The sequence below is a fragment of the Ictidomys tridecemlineatus genome, chromosome 3, assembly GCF_052094955.1.
Source record: "Ictidomys tridecemlineatus isolate mIctTri1 chromosome 3, mIctTri1.hap1, whole genome shotgun sequence".
Taxonomy (NCBI): domain Eukaryota; kingdom Metazoa; phylum Chordata; class Mammalia; order Rodentia; family Sciuridae; genus Ictidomys; species Ictidomys tridecemlineatus.
In genome coordinates, this window is record NC_135479.1 from 135,554,129 (window position 1) to 135,574,909 (window position 20,781).

The window sequence follows — 20,781 nt, forward strand, 5'->3', positions numbered from 1 at the left end:
GATAATGATAACCTTATTTTATTCACTGTAGTATTTATAGTGATTTTCTTTGTAGAATGCAGAGGGGCTAGAGATGTTGTTCAGTGGTAGAGTGCTTTCCCAGCATGCACAAGGCCCTGAGTTTGGTTCTAACACCACACACACAGACACACACACACACACACACACACACACACACATACACATACTCAAAATAGTTCCGTTAACTTGATAAATTATATCATAACTTGTTGAGCTACCTTAAAAATGTCATAAATGCTATACTCAATGGTTGCACACCTGTGATCCCAGTGACTGGGGAGGCTAAAGAGGGAGGATCACAAGTTTAAGGCCAGCCTTAAGAAGTTGGGGAGACCCTATCTGAAAAATTAAAAAGAAGGGTTAGGGATGTAGTTCACTGGTAAAGCCACCCTGGGTTCAATCAAATATCGTGTCCTTTTGATGCTGGTATGAGTGTATTAATGGGCTGTTTAACTGTTGACTTTTAGAATTTAGAACAATTAAAAACAACTGTTTTCCAAACAGCTTATAAAAGTTATGGTTGTGACTAAGAGAGGTTTGGGGCAGGTATTAAAATATGGGTTGTTTAAGTCAATTGTATTCATAAGTAGTCTTCAGGCCTTAGTTGAAAAAACATAAAACGTTTTGCTTCTAAATTATGCACTTTTTATTTTCTCTTTGCAGTACCCACTCCCGGACATGGTGAAATGGCTCACAAGTTAATGCCTCACATCTTGGCAGCCAAGGAGGTTCTCCAGAAAAACTATGACTGGCATCCTACTCTTTTAATTTTCTGGAAATGAAAATGTTAAAAATTTTAATCATTAAAGTGTTCATTGTTTTAAAGGACTGGTACCATTAAATTCGCCATTTTAGCCCTGTTAAGTGGACAACTCAGAGGCATTAATTACACTCACAATATTGTACAACCTTCTGTTTCCCAGAACAGTTTTGTCCCTCCAAACAGAAGCTCTGCTACCATGTAAGTAAGAACTCACATTCCTCCTCCTCCACCCCTGGCTGCCACCATTCTTTTTTTAAAATTTGTTCTAATTAGTTATACATGGCAGTTGAAGGCACTTTGGCACATCATACACAAATAGAGTATAGCTTCTCATGTTTCTGGTTGTACGTGATGTAGAATCACATCAGTCATGTGGTCACACATGCACCTGGGGTAATAATGTCTACTCTTCTTCCTACTCCATACCTGGCTCCCCTCCTTTACCTCTCCTCTGCCTAATACAGAGTAACTTTATTCTTCCATAGCCACGCTCCTTATTGTGAATCAGTGTCAAAATATCAGAGAAAACATTTAAACTGTGGTTTTTGGAATTGGCCTATTTTGCTTACTATGATATTCTCTACTTCCTCTCATTTCCTGGCAGATGCCATGACTTTGTTTTTCTTTAAAACTGAGTAATATTCCATTGTGCATATTGACCACATTTTATTTATCTGTTTCTGTGTTGAAGGACACCTAGGTTGGTTCCATAGTAAAACTCTTGTGAGTTGAGCTACTTTATAGCATTGATGTGGCTGCATCACTGTCGTATGCTGATTTTAAGTCCATTGGAAATAGACTGAGAAGTGTGATAACTGGGTCAAATGGTGGTTTCATTCCAAGTTTTCTTATGAATATCCATACTGCTTTCCATGATGGTTACATCAATTTGCAGTTCTACCAGCAATCTATGAGTGTGTCTTTTCCCCCACATCCTCACCAACATTTATTTTTGCTTGTCTTCTTGATAATTGCCATTCTGACTGCAGATGAAATCTGAGAGTAGTTTTGATTTGTATTTCTTTTTCTTTTTTTTTTTAAAGAGAGAGTGAGAGAGGAGAGAGAGAGAGAGAGAATTTTTAATATTTATTTTTTAGTTCTCGGCGGGCACAACATCTTTGTTGGTATGTGGTGCCGAGGATCGAACCCGGGCCACACGCATGCAAGGCAAGCGCGCTACCGCTTGAGCCACATCCCCAGCCCTGATTTGTATTTCTTGAATTGCTAGAGATGTTGAACATTTTTTCATGTATTTGTTGTATCTTCTGAGAATTGTCTGCTCAGTTCCTTTGACCATTTATTGATTGGGTTATTTGGTTTTGGGATGTTAAGATTTTTGAAATCTTTATATATCCTGGAAGTTAGTGCTCTATCTGATGTGCGTGTAGTAAAGATGTTCTGCCACTCTGTGGGCTCTCTCTTCACATTATTGATCATCCCCTTTGCTGAGAAGAAGCTTCTGAGTTTGAATCTAACCCATTCATTGGTAAGGAATATCGTTTTATGGCCCAGAATATGATCTGTTTCAATTAATTTATGAAGTACCCTTAAAGGGAATGGGAGTTCTATAGTTGTTGGGTTTTATATTATATAACGTCAGTTAGGCTGAGGTAGTTGATACTGTTCCTCCAACCTTCTATTTGCACATTTAATGTATTTACTGAGAGACAGGTATCAAAATCTCCCACAATGGTTGGTAACTGTTTCTCCCTTTCATTCTGTTGATTTTTGTTTTATGTATTTTGAAGCTCTGTTACTTAGTGCAAGAGCATTAATTATTGTCATATCTTTCTTCAGGATTTCTATTTATGGTAATACTTTTGCAGTTTATTTTAGCTGATATTAATACAGCAGTTCCAACTTTTCGTTCTTTATTTTTGCATTATTATTTTCCTGACTTTTTAACTTTCAATCTATCTGTATCTTTAGATTTTAAGCACATCTCTTGTAGACATGATTAAGTCTTGATTTTTTAACCCATTCTGATAATCTCTGCCTTTTAACTAGGTGTTTAATTCATTCTGTCCAATGTACTACTGATATATTTGGACTTAGGCCTCATATTTTGCTCTTTGTTTCCTGTTTTGTACCATCTGACCTTTGCTCTTCTGTTCTTCCTTTTCTGTAATCTTAAATTTTAACCATCAACTTAGAATTAATGTTTTTATATAAAATGTAAAAAACTTCTAAGTCCATACACTATTACTTTATATTATTTTTTTGGTACCAGGGGTCACCTAGGGGCACTTAATCACTGAGCCACATCTCCAGCCCCCTTTTTTTTTTTAATTTTTAGAGAACTGGTCTCAGTATAGTTTTTATGGCCTTGCTAAGTTGCTGAAGCTGGCTTTGATACTCCTGCCTCAGCCTGAGTCGCTGGGATTGCAGACACATTTGCCACCACAATTGCTAATTTTATGCTAATTTTAACCTCCTATTATTATATGCCACAGTTCTGAGAAGAATTCCAATTCCATACCTGATAAATCCCACCATACAATGCTGTCATTTTTCTTTAAACTGTAGGATATTTTTTAAATGAATTAAGAGAAAATGTGATAGTTTGAAACTATGCTCCTGCATAATTTACATAGTTACCATTTCTGGCACTCATATCTTTCTGAGGATCTGATCATCTACTAGTACCACTTTACTTTCGTCCAGAGACCTTCATTTAGTGTTTCTTGGAGTACTGGTCTGCTGGTAATGGGTTCTCCCAGCTTTTCTTTATCAGAATTGTCTCCTTTTTCTCTTAATACTTTATATATTGATTTCAATATACAAAGTGTATACATATATAAAGTATATACATATATACACATTATGTGTATTCATGTTTATGAAGTTAGTTGGTTTTTTTGGCTTGATATAGAATTCTGGTTTGACAATTTTTCCTTTCAGCTCTTGTTTAAAAAATTAAACTATTCTTAGAATAGTTTTTTTTTATTTAAAGAAAAATTGCGTGGATATAAAGACATAGTTCTCCTATGCTCTACACCCAGCTGTCCTTATTATTATACCTTTTGTTAGTATGGCACACTTATTAGAATTGATGAACCAATATATTCTGGAGAGATGATGGAGAAATAGTACACCACTGAGGTCATTTATTTTTTCAAATTTTTCATAGAATTCACCAGCAAAGCCAAAGAAACCTGATGTTTTCTCTTTTAGAAGGTTGTTGGCTTTTTATTTATTTTCCTTAATAGAAACAGACCTATTCAGATTGTCTATTTCTCTCTGTGTGAGTGTGAGTAGTTTAGTTTGTCAAGGAACCCATCTATTTTAGCTGAGTTATCAAATTTGTGGACATAAAGTGGTTTGTAGTAACTTTTCTATTGTTTTTAATTTTATTTATTTTTCTTTTCTTTTTGCTTGCTTTAGGATTAAATTGCTCTTTTGGCTTTGGCTTTTAAAAGCTAGATTACTGAGTTTAGCTCACTCTTCTTCTCTCTTCTGTGTCTTCAGTGCTATAAATTCCACTAAGTGCACTAAATGCTTACACAGTTCATTGGATAAATTGTGTAATTTTGATAAATTGTAATTTCTTTTGTTGAATTCAAAATATTTAAAAATTTCCCTTGGGACTATTTTTACTCATTTGTTATTTACAAATGTATTATTGAATTCCCAAATATTGGGGGATTTTTCAGTTCTCTTTCTATTGGTGATTTTCAGCTTAATTTCATTGTGATATAAGAATATATTTTATTTGATTTTCAATCTCTTAAATTTATTGATGACTATTTTATGATATAGGACACAGTGTGCCTTTCTGAATTTTATGTAAACTTGAAAAGAATGTGTACTCTATTCTTTTGGAGGAGAGTATTTCAGAATTCCAATAAGATCAGGTTGATTGACATAGTGCCAATATAGTGCCATTCTGGTCAACTATATCCTTATTGATTTTCTGCCTGCTTCATCTATCAAGCCCTGACAGAAGTGTTTGGAAGTTTCCAACTATATAGTAGTGAATTTTGTCAATTTCTCCTTGAGTTATATCAGTTTTGGTGTCACATATTTAGATTTCTGTTGCTAAATTCTTACATATTTAGAATTGCTATGTCTTCTTGGAGTTTGTCCCTCTTTATTGCTGATAATTTTCCATATTCTGAAATGTACTTTATGTAAAATTAATATAGCTATTGCAGATGCCCACTGATTAGTTGGTATAGTGCATCTCTGTCCATCATTTGGCTCTAATTGTAACTGGGTCTTCCTAATCAAAGTGGCTTTTTTTACAGACAATATATGGTGGAGTCTTGTTTCTTATTCAGTTTGACACTTTTTCTTTTAATTGGCATATTTAGAGTAGTCACATTTAAAGTGATTATTGGTAGAATTGGAGTAGTATTTATTGTATTTATAACTTCTTTCTCTATTTTGCCTTTGTTCTTTATGCATTTTCCCATTTCTCTGGTTATATGAGCATTTTATATGATTTCATTTATTCCCTCTCTTAGAATATCAACTATCCTCCTTTATCAGATGTTTAGTGGTTGCCCCAGAGTTTGCAATGTACATCATAAGAATATAAGAACATCCTCAAATAATACTCCACCCTTTCATGTGTAGGACAGGTACCCTATGATATTGCTCTCATTAATTTCACTTTTTCCTATGCTATAATCACCCAATATATGGTTACTGTTACCGCTCTAAACACATGGTTATCTTTTATATCAGGAATAAGACAAAGAAAGGTGGCATTTCACATTTATTTCTTCACCAGTTCTCTCATTTTATTTATGTAGATCCAGGTTACATCATTTTTCTTCTCCTTGAAGGACTTGTTTGAACGTTGGCTCAGAGCAGGTTGCTGGTGATAAATACCCTTTGTTTTTGTTTATGTGAGAAACTCTATTTCTGCTTCACTTTTGAAGAATAATTTCACTGTTTTAGTCAGCTTTTGCATCACTGTGACCAAAATACCCAACAAGAAACAATTTAGAGGAGGAAAAATTTATTTTAGCTCACATTTGTAGAGGTTCAGTCCATGGTCAGCTGATTCCATAGTGCTGGGCTCAAGCTGAGTCAGAACATGAGGGCAGAAGGTACCAGAGGAAAGCAGCTCAGAACATGACTGCCAGGAAAGAGAGAGAGAGAGAGAGAGAGAGAGAGAGAGAGAGAGAGAGAGAGAGAGAGAGAGAAGCACTTCAGTTCACCAGGAACAAAAATACAAGCCCCACGGCATGCCCCTAGTTGACCCATCTCTCTACAGATATCACTGGGTTAATCCATATCAGTGGATTCATCTACTTGAGTAGGCTACAACTCTCACAATCCAACTTTCCACATGGAGGCCTCTGGGGCCTGAGTCCTCACCTACTCCCTCATGATGTTTTCACCCTCATAAATGATATATATTATTTAACCCTGGCCTGCCTGTCTATTCTACATTCAGAGAAACCTGTTTCCTGAGGGTGTGGGGAGGCTCTGAGGGGCTGGGACAGAGCCCTCCTGGAAGGGAAGATCCTAGCTCTCTGGAGACCCAAGCTCAGGAACCAACACTGTCTTACTCTTTGACCTTGGGCAAGACACTTAACATTTCTCTCATCCTTAAAATATGGCGACAGTAATAATCACAGTGACAGACATGGCTGGCTTCCTGGCAAGGGCTGGAGATGAGAGGAGAGAAAACCAATCATCCAGGATAATACCAAGTGCACCTCAAACATAGAAATGGAACTTATTATTAGTTTTAATTGTGTGTATTTATGAGTGTGTGTGTGTGCGTGTGTGTGTGTGTGTGTGTGTGAGAGAGAGAGAGAGAGAGAGAGAGAGAGAGAGAGAGAGAGAGAGAGAGAGAGAGAGAGTGTTAAGAGTTATTATGTGTGGTACTGGAGATCAAATCCAACCCAGGGTCTTTTGCATGGTAGGCATGCACTGTACCACTGAGCTACAACAGTCCTAGCTCTTTTTTATTTTCAGACATGGTCTCACTAAATTGACCAGGGTGGCCTCCAACTTGTGGTCCTCTTTTCTTAGCCTCCCACACAGCCTCCCAAGACTTTACAGGAATTCAGTGTCATAACTGGCTTAGGATTTGCTATATGTAAGATCTTGCAATCTGCCAATAGATAATTTTTCTCCTTTTTTTCCCCAACCAGATATTTAATTTTTTTCTTGCCTAATTTCTTTGGCTGTAACTTTTAATAAATATAAATGTTAGGTTTTTCATAAATGCCCTTCATCATGTTGAAGAAGCTTCCTTTTGTCTTTGTTGTGTATGTGTGTGTGGGGGGGGGGTGTGTATTTGAATTATGGAAAGGTATTAGATTTTTTTCAAATGTTTTTCTGCATCAAATGATTATGTTGAGTTTTTCCTTCACTATTAATGTGTAGTGTACTAGATAATTGGCATTATTCCAAGTTAGTGTTTAATAATAATTAAGACCAGGGTCAAGACTTTAAGATACTATATTCAAGAAACTGGGGGAAAAATCACTCCATAAACTCACTACATGGTATGTCATAAGAATGCACCTTATAATATAAAATCTTTCCACACATAGTAGTTAGCTGCAAGAAACCATTCTTAGTTTAGGAAAATAGTGTTCCAAATTTCAGGGTAAACTACTAGCAACCTTCAACTCTTCTGTGTGGCAATATCCAATTTTTGTTTCCAAACTCTTCCACCCTAGCCTAAATTATGGAGTCTGGAGTGCTTTTCTCCAACCTTGTGATTACCAATATTGTCGATTCTTGCAATGATCTGATGAGATGTAGTCTGACATGTATCTTGCATTCATTTCCTGAGCATGTGCTCAATAAGGTGAGATCCTGCATGATGTTGGGGTCAGTCTTGGTCATCTCCCCAAATAATGAGTCAGACTATCACCTATATGACATTTTTTGGGGGGGAGGTTGTGTGCTAGGGGTTTAACCTAGGGATGCTTTACCGCTGAGTTTCATCCCCAGTTCTTTTTACGTTTTATTAGAGTCAGGGTCTCATTAAGTTGCAGAGGACCTAAGTTACTGAGGTTGGCTTTGAACTTGTGATTCTCCTTTCTCAGCCTCCAGAGTCACTGGATTTATAGGCATGCCCCACCATGGCCATTTACACTCCAATCTTTTTTGTACCAGGGTATTTTTAGTACGGGAGACTGAACCCAGGGGTGCTTATCACTGAGGTACTTCTAAAGCCCTTTTTATTTTTTATTATGAGAGTTGCTGAGGCTGACTTTGAAATTTCCATTCTTCTGTCTCAGTCTCTCAGTCACTGGGATTACAGTTTGTGCCAGCATGTCCCAGGTGATAAGATTATGTTTTAAATGCTAAATTTTAAAGCTTTTGATATTTTCATTTTTCATAATTATTATTGTCCTTTCATAATTTCATAGGCCCATCTTTGTCTCTTTTAATAGATTTTTACTTTTAAAAGTCTGTTTATCTAATATAAGTATAGCTATTTCTACCCCCTAAATTTCTGTTTGCATGAAATAGCTTCCTTCATCCCTCAATTCACAAGTTTTTACTGCACAGTTAAAAACATATGAACTGTAGCAGCATAACAGTAGATTTTGTTTTATTATTCATTCTTCCAGTCTTAATCTTTTAATTGGGTAGTTTAACTTACATTCAACTTTTGTATAGTTAAGAACATATTGCTAAAATCATTAATTTTTTCCTGGTTGCTTTCATTTTATTTCATTTGTTCCTTACTTTCTTATTTATCCTTGATTTGGTGATTTCTGTATGGATAAGGTGATTCTTTTTCTCTTTTGTATATCTGCTGTCCTAGTGAGTTTTGTAGTTCTACATGTTTTAATGACAAAGCCTTTACATCTGGAAATAGGACTCTGATAAGAATTTATTTATTTATTTTAATTAGGTATATATGAAAGCGGAATGCATTTTGATTCATTGTGCACAATTTCAGCACAACTTTTCATTTATCTTGTTGTACACAATGTAGCATTGTACCATATGTGTAATCATACATGTACCTAGGGTAATGATGTCCATCTCATCTCACTGTCTTTCTTGCTCCCATGTCCCCTCCCCACCACTTCCTCCCTTTTGCCCAAAGTTCTTCAATTTTCCCCATGCCCACCCCCTCTCCCATTATGGATCAGCATTCACTTATCAGAAATAATAGTTGGCCTTTGGTATTTTGGGATTGGCTGACTTCGCTTAGCAAGATATTCTTTAACTCCATCCATTTACCTGCAAATGCCATAATTTTATTCTCTTTTAATGCTGAGTAATCAATATTCCATTGTGTATATATGCCACAGTTTCTTTATCTATTCATCTATTAAAGGGCATCTAGACTGCTTCCACAATTTAGCTATTGTGAATTGAGCTGCTATAAATAAACATAGATGTGGCTCTGTTACTAAAGTATACTGATTTTAAGTCCTTTGGGTATAGACGAAGGAGTGGAATAGCTGGGTCAAATGGTGGTTTCATTCCAAGTTTTCAAAGGAATCTCCACATTGTGGTAAGCATTTCTTTTAAGGCTGGTCTGGTGGCAAGTTTTCTCAATTTTTGCTTATCTTGGAAAAGATTTATCTTTTAATTCTAAATGTTAGTATGCCTGCCTGCCTGCCTTCTTCCCTTCCTTATGTTTTGACTTTAAATACCTTACCCCAATCTTTCCTTATCTTTACAGTTTCTTCTGAGAAATCACCTTTTCATTTATGTATGTCCTGATGCTTTTCTCTTTCTGCTTTTAAAATTCTCTCTTAGACTTTTAACACTTTGACTATATTATGCCTCAAAGAAGATTTTTGTTTTGGAAAATCTGTTTGGGTTTTTTGGACTCCTTGGGCTTAGATTTTCACATTTTTCTTAAAATTTTAATGATTTCAGCTATTATTATGTTAAGTAGGCTTTCTATAACTATTTCTTCTCCTCTTCATCTGGAACATAATAATGCAAGTATTTGCTTAGTATTATCCCATAAGTATCATAGTCTTTCCTTATTCCTTTTTACTTATTTTTTTAACTTGTTCATCTGAGTAAAAAAAAAGATATTTCAAAAGATATTTGAAGACATTTCAAAGAAGTGTCTTGAAGCTGAGAATTTTTTGTTGTTGTTGTTATTCTGCTTGATCTAGTCTATTGTTGAGGCATTCGACTACATTTTTGAATGCAATTTGTTGACTGCTTTAGTTCTAAGATTTCTGTTTGGTTCTGATCTCTGCTGAATTTTCTTACTGAAAGCATGAGCTGATTTTCTAGTTTTGTTAAGATGTCTAGTTTGTGTCGATTCTCATTGAGTTTCCTTTAAATCACCATTTCAAATTATTTTTCAGGTAATTTATTAATTTCCCTTTCCCTGAGATCTGTCATTAGAATTATTTTGTCCTTTAGAAGCATAACATTGTGTTGGTTTTTCATATTTTTTTGTCACTTTAATTCTAGGTGGGCACAGCAGTTTGGTCTCTATGTAGTGTTTCCAGCTAGAATTAGGCTAGTGATGCTTGTGGATGTCTGGGTGGTTTACAGAATTGCTTTGTGATCTGGGATTCAGCTTTCTTATGAAGGGCAGGTTTGCTGGTGGCTCTGGACACAGTATCTGCAGCCGTAGGTGAAAGGTACTTGTAGTTTCTGTAGGTCATGTAGGAATGGGGATGCCTGGTAGGCCTAGGTATGTGCCATGTGGCTGGTATGACAACAGAAGCAAGAAATTGTCAATTACTAATAAACCCATGGGTGAGGGGCTGTTCTGGAAGGTCCAGGTGGGTTTGGCACTGTGTGTATGGTAGTAGGGATGGGGTACCCACTGATGTCTGAGGACTGCATGGAGCCAGATCACTCTCGTGGCCCTGGGTAGCATGAAACAGTGCCCCCAACAGTGGGGATGGTGTATTTGTCTTTGTCAGAGGACAGTGTAGGGACCCAACCTCACCAGTGTGCTCAGAAAGAGCCTGTCAGTGTCAGAGGACTGTGTTGATTGCCTTTGTTTGTGCTGATTGCCTTTGGTTATGCCTCTCACAGGTCTCTTGGTTATTCCTTCAGTTCTGAGTAGGTAATTCAGGCTGTTTTCTAGTTTTTCAAGACCTCTGTGGGCTGTGCTACTCAAAGAAAGCCCCCTCACTACATTTTAGGTCCATGTATAGGGGGGCAGGTTGGCCTGCTTCTTGGGACCATGGGTTGGTAGAATTCCAAAATGGTTCATGTAGCAGGAGCTTAGTGGGAGAGGATACAGCATAGGTTGACCCCTTTCTCTTGGGTAATGTAGCAGCTTCAATTCCTTGGAAGTACCCCAACTTGAACACAGGAGCTGTGAGGACTTTAGGTCTCTCCAGCGGCAAATATGTCAGTTGCTCATTATGTTAGTGGAGGCTGCTGGGGGCCTCCTGATTACGGATTCTCATATTAAATCTCTTGTATTTGGGGGTTTATCTCAACTAGGCAGTTAAGATGGTAGATGTTCTGGGTTTATTCCCTTCTTTACAAGGCTATCCTGGGTCTCTGTTCTCCATAGCATTTCTTTCACATTCCTAGTGTACTCTGGCACTCTCCTTCAAATGCTTCAGTGGAATATGTGTTATTTTTATTTGTTTTTTTTTTCTTCTGCTTTGGAGGGAAGTGCACCAGACATCTCTAATCAGCAATCTTGCTCATGTCACCCCTCCATGTGGTTGCTCTTTTTAGTTTTGAGGAAAAGCACACCAAACCAGTTTCTAGGGCTACCTTCTTTTTGTACAGTCCCCAAGGTTTCCTTCTGGATAATTTGTCCTTACATTCTCAAAGGTCTTAGGCTTCCAAAGAACTTGTGCATCTTGAGAATATCTTTAGAGCAGTTTCAACCTTCAGCTTGCAGATAGGAAACACAAAATGGCTATTAATCATTCTCATGGGGAAAACGGCTTATAACTAGAGAATTCCAAGGCCTATTTAGTCTCTATTCATGGGAACCAAAGACTGAAAAAAATATGATTGTCATTTTTCCTTGTTCAGACATAAGACAGACAGACAGACAGACAGACAGACAGACAGACAGATAGATAGATAGATAGATAAATGGAGTTCTTACATCATGTAACATTATGTTGCTAACATGAATTAAAGCCTTACAAAATTTTACACATAGAACTAAAAAATTAAGTTTTTGTCATTGTAGATAAAATAGCATGGTCAGAGGTTTTTCTGAGTATGAAATAATACATAGACTTGAAATTTTTATAGAAACAATTGACACAAATGTTAAGCATGACTTAGGAGGGACAAAATGAAGACAGTTATTTTTCAAAAAGGGTTTGTGAATGAAAATGCAGAGAGCAGAATTAGGGATAATTGGAACTATTTTTCTGAGTGACTGAAAGAATATTTGTGCTATTAACTGCACTAAGAAAAATGTTGTACACACTGGGCATATTCAGAAAGTGGAGTCTGGCCTTTGGGCTGTCAATCCTGTATGTTTCTACCACTCTAAATTTGGCATGCAGATGGTACCCATCATTACAATTGTTGTTTAACATTTATTGAATATTGACAGTGTGCTAAGCCTGGTGTGGAACATTGGAAAGGCATTCATTTCTGCACATTCTCCCTCCCACCTCCATCTGGTTCCTTCATTTTATTATTGTCATGTTTCTTGGCACTTTGAAGTTGGTCATTGGCTTGTTATTCACTTAATAATTACCAACGACATGACACATGATGAAAAGATTTGAAGCATTTTAAAAGCGCATTCATTTATCAAGCCACCATTTATGGAAGATGGGTGTATGACATTAGTTTAAACTTTGATCGAATAAGGGTTGTAATGTTTTTAGTATGCATGCAATTTTATGAAGAGTTTTACCTTTATTAGGTTACCTTGATCTTAACAAAAATGGAAAATATTGTTTTAGTTCAAAATCTTTAAAATCACATGGAAATGCACAGGATTATATAAAACTATAATTTATAATGCAAATATAAATTTATAATATAAATATAATAAAAATTATAATCTATAATTGTACAATTTATAAAATTATCATCAGTGCTCCCCACATATGCATAATATAGATTTTTAAAGTAAAATTAAAGATTATGGAAAAATCAGAATCCTTTCTGTTTTCACCACAGCACAATTTACCTCTTCCCTACTCTTCCAGAAGTAAACATTATCATAACTTGGCAAATTTTTCATCCTTTTAGCCAGATATTCATGTTTGTTTTTAGAATATATAATATAGCTTACTGTGTTTTAAATTTCAATTATTTTGCTCTATGCATTTCCTTTAAAAAAAGGAAATTTCTACATTCAACATTATATTCATGGTATCTAAAATTAAGCTTAACTATTGTTTAGCATTCTATCTCTAATTTTAGAAATAAATTATATTTTTTCATACATTCTTTTAAATAGACATTTTGTTTCCAATCTTTGCTATTACTTTTTAAAAATTTTATTCTTTGCTTTTATTAGTGCATTGTAGTTGTGCATAATAGTTGGGTTCATTTTGATATGATCATACATGCATGAAATTGACTTTACTCCATTTCTGTCCCCTATGTTTGCTTCTCCTTTCTCTCCCCTCCTCCCTCGCCTTATTCGCCTTCCTCTATTCTACTGATCTACCTTCCACTCACTTATTTATTTTTAATTGAGGCTTCATAGATATACATACAGCTGGAATTCATTGTGGTGTATTTATGCATGCACATAGAATAATTTTGTAAAGTACATAGAAGAAAGGATATTCTAAATATAAAAGTATAAATTGATACAATCAAATTATATGCTATCTTTTAGACAGAATATTTCAGAGAAGCAAAATAGAGGAAAATATTTAGCTTACTTTATAAGTCTAGAAATAACTTGATATTAAAAAGAAATAAGGACAATGTAAGAAAATTATAGAATAACTTTGCTTTATCTACATAAATGTAACTATATTGAATAAGTTAAACAAACCTAATCAGTGTATGTGAATGAGTGTGTAATGTATTATCAACAAATGAGCTATCATTATACATTTATTAAAATAGCTAAAAGTAAAATGACTGATAATATCAAGTACCTGTGAGAGTGTAGAGCAACTAGAACATGTATATGTTATTAATGGAATACAAATTGATAGACATTTAAGAAATCAGTTTGGTTATTTGCAATTTTGTTGATAATTTGATATAAGTGGAGAAATGAAGTATGTATTTATTTTAAAAAAAACTTGGGTGGCAAAGTTTATTGCAACTTTATTTATAATGGCTAAAATCTCGAAACAACTCAAATGCCAATCAACTGTTGACTAGATAAACTATGGAATACATGCACTGGAATGCTATTTAGCAGTAACACAAGTAATTACTAATACATGAAGTTTCATGGATGAACTGCAGATTTATCATGCTAAGTAAAATAAGACAGATTCAAAAGGCTACAAATTGTATTATTCCATTCATGTGATGTCCTGGAAAAGTTACAACTATAAGAAAACAGTTTAGTCAAAGGACTAAATGTGAAGGAAGTAGATTGACTACAAAAGAGCATGTGGTAATTTGTGGGGTGCTATAAATATTCATTCTCTGTTTTCTCTCATATGTGGAAGCTAATCCACATTAAAAGTGGAGGGATAAAAAAGAATAGAGAACAGTGGAGTAGACAAAGGGGAATGAGAGAAAGGAGGGGAGATGGGAAAAGGAAAGAGTGGAATGAATCTGACATAACATTACCATGTACATAAGTGAAAATACCACAGTGAATCTCACTATTGTGTACATCCACAAGAAATTAATTTTAAAAAATCACTATGGGTAAGTGGCAGAAAGATCAGAAGAGGGAAGGAAACAGGGGTGGGAGGAGGGATGGGGAGGGAGAGACACTGGGGACTGAAATAGAACAAGATATATTTCATGCTTTTATAATTATGTCAAAATGGATTCATGTACAACTAAAAAAATAAATTTTAAAATTTTATTCTCTTAACTTTGATAGTTCTTGTATGGCTGTATGCATGTCTTAAAATTTACAGAACTGAAGTCAGAAAAAAAGATAATTCTATCATATTTGAATTATAACCAATAAACCCGACTTTGTCGGCAGGTCTTATACACACTAATGGGAGTTTTATTCCTACATGCTTGATATCAATAATGTTATTTTAGATGAAATGCTTTCCAAAATCCAGTCTTGAACTGTTGCTAAAGCATAAAATTTTGTTTAATTTTATTGTCTTGGATAAATCCCAATAACTTGCAGAACTTTTACATAAATTCTAATTTGTATAAATATGTTTGGATTTTTATTTGTGCACAATTATCTCAACAGTAGCTCATAAAATTTTTGCTCGTTCTTAAAAAATAATAAAAAACCCACAGAAAATAAAGTTCACAAATATTGTCATTCTGAAGTCTATAGGGCTTAAATGTGGCAGAACTATAACTCCTATACTGATTTTTAAAATATAACCCCAGTGTTTTCTAATTAATTTTAAAATAATTTAGTTGTTTTAATTATTTCATTTAACATATTTGTATAGAAAGTGTTGTGTTTGCAAGGTTGCAGTGGATCTTTCTTTTCTGTGCCAGCCTTACACTTTTTTATTTTTAAATAATGCATTCTCCATTTCCCTTGCCCGAATTTAGGTGGGGTTAATACAGGGTGCCACATACTCTGTTTACAGTAAATGGATTAGGGATCATTAAATGGCACCATTATTAACATTCATTCCTAAAAATTTTACTGGATTAATTTGATAAGAGGAGCAATCTGTCAGGCCTGCAGAGCTGTAGAATATAAACTCAATGTTGCCAGAGGCTGATGTGTGGTGAAACTTTTCTATGGTAGAGAACCAGCATAGAGGACAACAGAGCTGAGATGAACTTCTGCTGGCATCATTGATTCAATTTTCCCTGAAGCCATAGAGAATCCCTGGAATTAACAATTATGTGAAATAATGAACTTCTTTTTCTTTTTGGAATGGGCTTGAATATGAAATCATCTCCAGATTTACTGAGTCACAAAATGAGACATTAGCTCATATGTAATTTATGCCCTCAACTCAGGGACTTGGAAAAATAATGCACATAAATTTATTATAGTGATAACTTTGCTATGTTACTTTAATTGATTACCTCACTTAACTGATTATCTCACATTCCAGAACATTAATAAAAATAAATTGAGTTAAGTAAATAGGAACAATTTTCTCATGCAAGCCAAAAAGTTAGTAGTATTTTAAATTTAAATAGAGGGAAATTTTAAAGATGATAATTGTCCAGTAAAGAGAGATAATCCAAATAAACTAAATTCAGATTTTATTTTTTTACTATTGGCAGCTTTTTGGACATATTTGATTTCAAAGACCTAGATTCCTTAATATAAGTTTTGAAGTTCAGATGAAGACTAGGTCATTCCAAACATTTAAAGATAAATGCTTTTTCCATTTGTTGGAAAAAAGCAGATCTACTATCAGGAGAGAAGAATGAGACAAGGACCCTTCCCAACTTACCTAGCCAAAGACCTCTCATTGATCACTGCTTTCTGCCATTTCTGTTTGTCATATATTGTTAAATAAAAGCTGAAGAAATAAATATCAGAATCTACAACATGGAGAGTATTTTTAAATAACATTTTTAGAAATTCAATAAGTTGGAAATCAAAAATGAAAAGACCACTTTAACTCAAATGATGATTTATATTAAAACCTTGAATTTAAGAAAAAGTTAATTTTTTAGACATACCTGTGTGAGATGTATAAAGAAGTTCACTAAATGGCAATAAGGCTAAACCATGAAAACTTAGTACTTATCACTCTCTGTAATGCAAGTACAGCATATAAGCTGGTCTGTTTTATTCAGCTTTTCATCTGTGACCAAAACACCTGATAAGAACAACTTAGAGGAGAAAAAGTTTATTTGGGACTCAGGGTTTCAGAGATCTCAGTCCATTGGTAGCCGACCATTGCTCTGGACCCAAGATGAGGCAGTACATCATGGGGGAAGACGCCCAGCAGAGGAATGCTGCTCAACACAAGGCAAGGTCAGGAAAGAGAGGTAGAGGGGTGGGGGAGGGAGAGGGGGAGAGAAAACTGGAGAGAGGGGAAGCTTGCACGTGGGAAAGATGCATCATTCTAGGGCACACCCCCAGTGACTCACCTCCTCCAGCCACACCCCACTTGCCTTCAGTTATCATCCAGTCAGTCCATTCAAACTAGGATAAACTGATTAGGTTACAGCTCCCCCAATCCAATCATTTCACCTCCAAGCACTCCTGTATTAACACAGGAGCTTTGGGGGGAACACTTTATATCTAAACCTTAACACTGCCTAAATGTCAAGTATATCTTCAATGCACATTTTGTTTTAAAGAGATGCATTAAACCTAGAGAACAATTCAGAGAAAATTGACATCTTTATTATATTGAGTTCTATACCCCATAAACATTCTATGCCTCTTCCTTTATATAGGTCCTCTATTTCTTCCAATCTCATTTTGTAATTTGTAGGATGCAAATCCTCTGTTATATTAGACTTTTGCTTAATAATGTTTCCTTTTATGTTTTTTAAGCTATTGTCAATTGCGTCTCAAATTTTATTTCTAGTACATAAAAGTGTAGTTGATTTTTGTAATTTATTTGTAAACCCTGAAATTTTGTTGAACTCACTTAACAGTTTTATGATTTTTAAAAATACAATAGTAATCATGAGAGGTTGGGAAGGTTGGAGGGGTAGCATAGATAAATAAAAGTAGATTTGATCAGTGTTTCTGGTATACAGGTGTTAAAATATGACACTGAACCCCATTAAAGCATACAATTAATGCATAAACATTTTTTAAATGTGATATATGTGTATGTACAATGAAAACTACATAGCCTTTAAAAAGAAGGAAATTCTGTCTTTGTGAAAATAGATTCCTTAAGATTTTTCATATAGACAATTATATCATATATGCAAATGGGGATAATTTTATTTTTACTTTCCAATTGATAATGCCTTGCATTTCTTTCCCTACTTTTACTGCAAGGACTAGAACTTCTAGGTGAACAGAGCAGTGAAAACAATACTTGAAGGGAAAGTATACAATCTCTCACCCCTTTCCCATTCCCCTTGTCCCTCCCTGTTCTCCTTCCTCTACTGTACTAGACTTCCTCTCACTCACCTATTTTTTATATTTGATTGGTTCTTCTTATTTATACATAAAGATAAGTTTCCTGTGGTATAGTTATATATTCACATAACATGATTTTCTAAGAATTAATTCTGCATTGCCTCCCCTTTACTATCCCTCCACTCTGTCTCTAGATCTCCTTGTATACTACTGATCTTCCCTTTATCTATATAGTATTTATCCTCCCCTCCTTTCCTTTATTATACTCTAGTTTCCACATATAAGAAAACATGTGACTCTGGAGTTGCTTAGTTTGGCTAATTCCACTTAGCATGTGTTCTCCATTTCCATCCATTTACTGATAAATACCATAATTTTATTCCTTTTTATGGCTGAATAGAACTCCATTTTGTATATATGACACAATTTCTTAATCTGTTCGACTATTGACAGGACTCTGGGTTGATTCCATAATTTGGCTATTGTGAATTGTGCTGCTGTAAACACTGAGGTGGCTGTGTTGCTGTAGTATGTGATTTTAGAATTGCTGGGGTTTCCATTTCTAGTTTTGTGAGGAATCTCTATACTGCTTTTCAGAGTGGTTGTATTAGTCTGCAGTGCCGTCAACCGTGTACCTGTGTATCTTTTTCCCCCCAGCATTTATTATTGATTGTATTCTTGATCATTGCCATTCTGACAGAGTAAGGTGAAATCTTGGCAAAATACTGGTAACTGACTTGATATAAAAGGAAGATTTTATATCTTGTGCCTCAGGTACTTTGTTTTTCTTTCTGAGGAAGCTTTCTCCCAAGGCTACTAAAAGTCAATGAATATAAGATGGTAACACACAACTGGGTTTTTGGGGAATTTAGGATTCCAGGTTTTTGAAAACTTCACAACACTACATTGATTTCCATTTCAAACAAAAGAGAAGAGCATTCTATAAACTATACAAATGACAATGTGCCAAAATAGGTAAAAACTGAAAAGAAAGAATTTAAGTTAGTGAACAAAACATTTCCTCCTTATAAACAGGAAAGACAAAACACCAGCATCAAAGAAGTTAAATATGTATTAAGAAATTATAGAACATACCCACTATCTATTTCCCCTACCAGGGCAAACAAACTGAACTATGAGGAAGCATTCAAATCATTTATGGTAAGTAGAACAATTGAAAGAGGTGAGATGATGTGTATTAAATAAAAGTAAAAAGTATTATTTTCATGCATTTTTCAATTCCCTTATTCAGATTTTGCAGATGAAAAACAGAGGGTCCAAGATGTATAAGAAACTTTACAGCATCACATATAGGTGAAATTTAAGAATTTTAATCCAGTCTTTGCTTATCATGAAAATCTTCATAAAGTAATAGGAAAGCATATTGAAGTTCCCAAAGTGTGTGCTGTTTCATAAATATCCTGGCTTTCCTCTTGCCACATAGGTTACTCCCTCTTTCTCTGTTGCCTATGCTGATGACCCCCTTTTATTCAGATTTGTTAATGTGGAAGGAACTCAGTGTTCAGTCCTTGATGTTAATTTTCCTTTCTTCACTTGCTGCTTTGTTTCATCTAGTCTCTTGAATTTGAATACTGAATTTATGGTGATGGCTACCAAATTTGTTTTCCAAGCCAAATTTTGTACATCCCACTGTGTCTTCAACATCTCCACTTAGATAATTAATATCTAAAGCTCAACCTCTTCAAGCTTCCTCTGGCCTCAGCACTCTCCATCTCCATTATATAACATGTTTTTTTTTAATCCATTCATGGATTGGGGAGCATTTGGGTTGTTTACACCTTCTGACTGTTGGAAGTACTGTTACCACTGTTTATTGATGAAGAGTTCTTGCTTCCTCAGTGCTTAAGTATAACACCAGAGAAGCATGCTGAGGCAAGTTTAGAGTGGAAAGTAGAAGCTTTATTAAAGGACAGCAGAAAAGACTTCTCCCTGGAGGAAGAAGAGGATGTAAGAGGTGGAATCCTTGGAAGGGCAGATGTTTTCCCCTTTTTATAGCTAAGGTCTTCTTTCAGCTTTCCTGCATTTCTGTCAGTGTTTCTGTCCTTTGTTCTGTTATCTTGTCGTGATAGAATGTAGGTGGAGAGACCCAAAAGGTGAGGGGCAGATAGGCCTGAGGAGTAATCTGGGGCTGCTTCTGATTAGCATCTTCCTGTTTGTTGGGAGCTGTTTCACTAACATTTCTTTGGGATGGACTCTGGGCCTTGGGAATATTAACATTTCAATTTCCCAAGTGCTGCTCTGCTTTCCTGGGCTCCATTCTCAACATGGCCTTCATTTTACTCAATATTAGACCTGATTTATCTGACCACCCTAACTACCTATCTTTAAATCTGGCTTCAGTACTAGTGATCTGAATATTCACGGGCAAGAGTTTCCATGAGTACATTCATTCAGTTATTTAAGATCTATACCTAGTAGTAGAATTATTAGCACATATTGTAATTCTATGTTTAATATTACAGGTACACCAGACCATTTTCTATACTGACCATAATTTTGTTTGTTGCCTGGTATACATTTTTAAATCCATTTTCTTTTAACTCTACATGTTTGCATTTAATTTTCTCAATGGACTTAATTTTTAATAGAAAGCATATAGTTGGGTTCTTCTATTTTAAACCTGGGTTCACATTTCTTACATTTTAAATCAAATGTTTACATAATTGGTGGTTAATACAGCTATAAAACAGTATGCTGTTCATCAAAACTCTACTCATTTTTTTTTCAACTTTATGATCACTGTGTTTCATTTCTGTGTCTATTGTTAGGTCTTCAATTCACTAAATTTGTTTCACATATCTGATTGTTAATTTTACCAAGTGAATTTTGGTTTTCTTATATTTCTCAAATCTATGACTTTATTCATTTCTTTCTGTTCATATTTTATTATCTCATGATTGTTTGTACTTGAATGTAGTTATGAAAAGAGGTTTTTAGCTGCCATTTCCATCATTTCTACTATTTGGGGGTCTGT

General features: G+C 35.0%; 1 protein-coding gene across 1 annotated transcript in view; it reads left to right on the top strand.

The window, feature by feature from the left end:
- Nucleotides 1–813, top strand: part of LOC144375735 (uncharacterized) — a 28,713-nt gene extending 27,900 nt beyond the window's left edge. The window contains exon 18 of the mRNA XM_078041168.1: nt 685–813. The gene's annotated coding sequence lies outside the window, so the exon portion shown is untranslated. The remainder of the gene's footprint in view (nt 1–684) is intronic.
- The last annotated feature ends 19,968 nt before the right edge of the window (nt 814–20,781 follow it).